The sequence below is a fragment of the Rattus norvegicus genome, chromosome 5 (assembly GCF_021556685.1).
Source record: "Rattus norvegicus strain SHRSP/BbbUtx chromosome 5, alternate assembly SHRSP_T2T, whole genome shotgun sequence".
Taxonomy (NCBI): Eukaryota; Metazoa; Chordata; class Mammalia; order Rodentia; family Muridae; genus Rattus; species Rattus norvegicus.
This window is the reverse complement of record NC_141538.1, coordinates 110766560-110772559: the sequence shown is the minus strand read 5'-3', so window position 1 is coordinate 110772559 and position 6000 is coordinate 110766560.

Below are 6000 nucleotides of genomic sequence, written 5' to 3'. Positions count from 1 at the left end.
AAATATCTTTATAAATATGTTTTTAGGTGGAAAAGATAATAACAATGTCCATCTCTAGTAATATCTTATTGCAAGGCTCAAGGAACATCCTGGAAGGCAGAGCAGAAGTTAGAGAGGACTGGAAATAAACACTGTTTTCTGGAAATAACAGGTCTGTTGCACTAAGGAAATCATAGCTGCTGTGTTCCCTTAAAAAGCCCAGCATACCATCAAGCCAGCTAACATTCAACTATGGGAGCTGTGTCACAAGCTCCCATCTTTTGCCAAGAAGCTAGAGACAAGTAAAACCTGATAGGGAATGTATATATTGACTTTAAAGGTGTAGCACCTGCTAGATCATTTCAGTTCAATCTCTAGTACATTGTAGCATATTCTGGAACATTCAGGCAACATAAATTGGACTCAGTATGCTATAAAAATTACAAAAATAGGACATGAAGTTGCAAAGAGTTAGGAGAATTGGGGTAAACATAATCAAAGCATACTACATAGATGTATACCTTTTTAATTAATAAAATTATATAAAAACAAACACTTGACTTGAATTTTCATCAAACTGAACCTTGTATCTATTTTAAACTTTTGTATAACACAAACTAAAATAGAAATCCATGAATAACAGAATGACTTAATACATGCTATAAAACAAACTTAACTACAGTTTATTAAGCAATGAACTGAAGCCAATCATCCCCCATATAATTTAAAATGTAGTCACAATATTAACTATAATTTTTAAAAATAATACTTTCAAGTAAACAAATTAATAACCCTTGGTTCTACATTAATCATATTTGCAATCACTGTCCACTTTTGTAGAAAATCTTATATTGTTCTGATAGACCCTTAAATTTTATGAGATCCCTCATTGTGAAAATCTTTATTTTTTGCAGCAGCAGATGCATATAATTACAGAAATACCTAACTGACAGAAATACACAGATCAACTGACCATAAGGTATCCATTCCTAATTGAAACATCTACAATATCACTACTACACTTGAGGCTTATAGAAAACTATTGAAAATGGGAATAAAAGATTGTAAGATCTAGAGAACCAGAAAATTATTTGTGATATAGTGACTATTTTATGTGACAGGAAAACTGCACCTGTGGTATCTCAGTAATATGGCTGACTAAATAAGGCTTGCAAAATGGAACCAGTTCCCATCCTAGTATAGATGAGGGCAATCTCATAGAGTGATGTTGGCTGCTGAGAGAGGAAGAATCAGTCTTCTCCAGGAATGATTCTCCTGATAGGTTATATAATCTTAAGTGGTCAGCTCTAAACACATATGCATTCAGGCAAAAATACAGAAATTCTGAAGGATATATTTATAAATTTATATCTTTTAAATATGTATAATTAAGTAATGAAAGACAATAATTTGAGAAGGAATAAATAGAATACCAGAGTATTGAAAGTAAGAAAGGGGTGATTTAAATATTGTACTGACATAAGAATTTAACACAGAAAAAATGTGCAGTCTATGAATTTATACATATATCCTTCAATTTTCTTGAATATTTTTAGTCACTGGATATACAGCAAAAGTTATAACAAATTGTCTGTTTTACTGGGTCTTTCAGTCTTGAGAGGAAAAAATTCTTCAGTAGATATTAATAGAATGCTAAATGTGTTGCAAATACTTATATGCTCTTAAAACACAATCCTGTGTAGGAATAAAAAAGCAATTATTTTTTAGGATCTTGTTCTTAATTGAAAATAAATGTATAAATAAGTGTTAGACCTAGTAATATAACAAAGAGAAGTTGAACTTTTTTCCCCTATTGTAGGTTAAGAGAAATATAAGGGACAAAGGAGAACTGAACTTTACCTTCATCCCCAGTCAGAGCTACTGTTGTGATGGTTGGAAAAGAGATTCACAGAAAGCTTAGTTGCTAATAATACTGATAGGTGACAGTATTTGAAATAATATGCCAAGCACTGAACCAAAGAAGAATGCATTTAAAATGAGAGAGTTTGATGACAAAACAATATGTAGTAAGAATGACTGACATCTGTCAGTATATGTCACCTTAAAATGTGAACAATTACCAAGTGATTACTTTTCTAGGAAACTGTATGAAAGAAATGATATATAAAGACAAAATGAGGTGTACTCTGAGGAAACTAACTATACTGTTAAACCACCAGAAATTATCAAAACCAAATACAAAATATCCAGAAAAGGAACAGGAGGAGGAGGAGGAGGAGGAGGAAGAGGAGGAGGAGGAAGTAGAGGAGGAGGAAGAGGAGGAAGAGGAGGAGGAGGAAGAAGAGGAGGAAGAGGAAGAGGAGGAGGAAGAGGAAGAGGAGGAGGAAGAGGAGGGGGAGGAAGAGGAGGGGGAACAGGAGGAAGAGGAAGAGGAGGAGGAAGAGGAGGATGAGGAAGAGGAGGAAGAGGAGGAGGAGGAAGAGGAGGAGGAGGAGGAGGAGGAGGAAGAGAAGGAGGAGGAGGAGAAGGAGCTAAACCACAATGAAGCATTTACTTTCTTAATATACTGTTGTATGGATTCATTTGAAGATGATCACAAGGACTCAGAAGCCCATAGATATCCAAGTTAAGGACATTGTAGTGTCAAATGAAACACATCTCAAAGTTTGAGACACATTAAGTTGTTCATTATTCTTATTAGTGGTAAGTTGAAGAGTAGCAATTATGTCATTGATACATCTTTAGAATTCAGCTTGAACGTCTCATCAAAAATCATAGTTTTAGGACACAAAAAACAGCTCCTCTAGTGTTGAGACTTGATATTTTAAAGTTATCTTTAAAAAGATATAAGGAAGGCAAGTACTTTAATTTATATCTCTATAATAACTACTTTCAGAATATTTACTAATGAGTAAATATTTATTTTTCTAACAATGAATAAAGTGAAGAATTTAGTTCTTCATTATAATCATCCCATTCATGAAACTGTTGTAAATAAAGACTGGGGAAGAGTCATGTGAATGGTATAATTATTGTCTCTGTGTAACCAAATAGTTTATCAATAGTCTTTTAAGATCTTTAAACATTCAACACTATCTTTAAGTTTTTACAGTAAAAAAAAATCTCCCAAATAATTACTAATAATTACAAATAATTACTGTTCTTCTTATGGGGTTGAAAACCCCTTCAGGTCTTTCAGTTATTTCTCTAACTTCTGCATAGAAGACCTAATGCCAATATTCTCCAAACTATTCCAAAAAAAACAGAAATAGAAGGAACACTACCCACTTTGTTCTATGAAGCCACAATTATGCTTATACCTAAACCACACAAAGACCCAACAAAGAAAGAGAATTTCAGACCAATTTCTCTTATGAATATCAGTGCCAAAATACTCAATAAGATTCTCACAAACCAAATCCAAGAACACATCAAAATGATCATTCATGATGATCAATAGGCTTCATTGCAGGAATGCAGTGATGGTTCAGTATATGGAACTCCATCAACGTAATCTACTATATAAAGAAAAAAACACATGGTCATGTCATTAGATGCTGAGGAAGCATTTGACAAAATTCAACACCCCTTCATAAGTAAAAGCCTTGGAAAGATCAAGAATTAAAGGCCCTTACCTAAACATAGCAAAAGCAATATACAGCAAACCAGTAGCCAATATCAAGCTAAACGGAGAGAAATTTGAAGCAATCCCACTGAAATCAGGGACTAGACAACACTGCCCACTCTTTCCCTACCTATCCAATATTGCACTCAAAGTTGTAGCCATAGCAATTAAACACTAAAAAGTGGTCAAAGGGATACAAATTGGAAAGAAAGAGGTCAAAATATCACTATTTGCAGATGATATAACAGTATACTTAACTGACCCTAAAAGTTATACCAGAGAACTCATACAGCTTATAAACAACTTTAGCAAAGTGGCTGGGTATAAAATTAACTCAAACAAATCAGTAGCTTTTCTCTACTCAATGTATAAGCAGGCTGAGAAAGAAATTAGGGAAATGACACCCTTCACAATAGTCACAAATAATATAAAATACCTTGGTGTGACTTTAACCAAGCAAGTGAAAAATCTGTATAGCAAGAACTTCAAGTCTCTGAAGAAAGAAATTGAAGATCTCAGAAGATGGAAAGATCTCCCATGCTTATGGATTTATAGGATTAATATAATAAAAGTGGCCATCTTGCCTAAAGCAATCTATAGATTCAATGCAATCCCTATCAAAATCCCAAGTCAATTCTTCACAGAGTTAGAAAGAGCAATTTGCAAATTCAGTTGGAATAACCAAAAACCCAAAATAATGAAAACTATTCTCAACAATAAAAGAACTTCTCGGGGAATCACCATTTCTGGTCTCCAACTGTATTACAGAGCAATTTTGATTAAAAACTCTATGGTATTGGCACTGAGACAGACAGGTCAGTGAATGGAATAGAATTGAAAACCCAGAAATTAATTCACTCACCTATGGTCACTTGATTTTTGACAAAGAATCTAAAACCATCCAGTGGAAAAAAAGAGAGCATTTTCAACAAATGGTGCTGGTTCAGTTGGTGGTCAGCGTGTAAAAAAATGCAAATTCATCTATTCTTATCTCTTTGTACAGAGTTCGAGTCCAAGTAGATCAAGGACCTTCACATAAAACCAGATATGCTCAAACAAAAAGAAGAGAAAGTCGGGAAAAGCCTCAAACACATAGGCACAGGAGAAAATTTCCTGTACAGAAGACCAATGGCTTATGCTCTAAGACCAAGAATGGACAAATGAGATATCATAAAATTTCAAAGCTTCTGTAAGGCAAAGGACACTGTCACTAGGACAAAATGACAACCAATAGACTGAGAAAGGATCTTTTCCAATTCTATATCCAATATATACAAAGAACTCTAGAAATTAGACTCCAGAGAATCAATAACCTTATTATAAATGGGGTACAGAGCTAAACAAAGAATTCTCATCTGAAGAATATCAAATGGCCAAAAAGCACCTAAAGAAATGTTTCTTTTAAATTCTTAAACACAAGAAACTGCTGGTTCTATATTGTTAGTGAGGAACATTAGCAGCTCTGAGGAGAGGCACTAAATCTGCTGTACCCAAAATGCCAGGCTGAAATGTAGGTCATTCATTGCCCCACCTCTTTTTAAATTATCGCAAGTAATGCAGACTAGACTTCAGATCAAACATATGGGGCTCATATGATGTGTCTCCTTGTGATGTTTTGAATATGCTTGGTTCATGGAACATGGCATAATTAGGATATGTGGCCTTGTTGGAGTAGGTGTGACCTTGTTGGAGAAAGTGCATCACAGTAGGGTTGGGCTTTGAAGGTCTATCCAGTAAGCAAGAGACAGTCTTCTCATGACAGTCTTCAGAACAATATCTTGACTTCTCAGCTCCTCCAGTGCCTTGCTTGCCTGGATGCTGCCTGCCATGCTTCCTGCCATGAACCTCTGAACTTTTAAGCCAGCACCAACTAAATGTTGTCTAGTATAACAATTGCATTGGTCATGGTGTTTCTTCACAGCATTGGTAACTAAGATAGTCCTTCCTCTCATAGTTCATTAGCCTTGAGCATATTTTACTAGAACTCGTTCTTTCCAAGAGTATTTTGAAGGACATTATTAAAATGAAACCAAAACATTGTTAAACCCATTGAACAAGAGTAAAACCAATATCTGAAAATTTTTAATTGAATTAAAAAGTTTTATTTTCTATCAAATAGTGTTGTCTTCCTATAATGGGGTTTAAAGAAACAATATTGAACACATGAAGATATGGGGGTTACATAGCTCATTGTCAACAAGATTAGGGGTTTTCCAAGGTTTGGAGGACATCCAGAGAAATTTCAGTTAAGTAGGAATTTGACAGAACATCTCAAAATTATTTGAAGACTCAATTAGGTATGGACTAAGTTGAAATCCAGGAAGGTTCAAGGTATGAGTAGGTCAAATTCTAAGCCATATGAACTTAAGTTTTATAAAAACAGAAACAAACTTATTTTGATCTTGTAATAAGATTGCTACTGATCTTAAAATGGA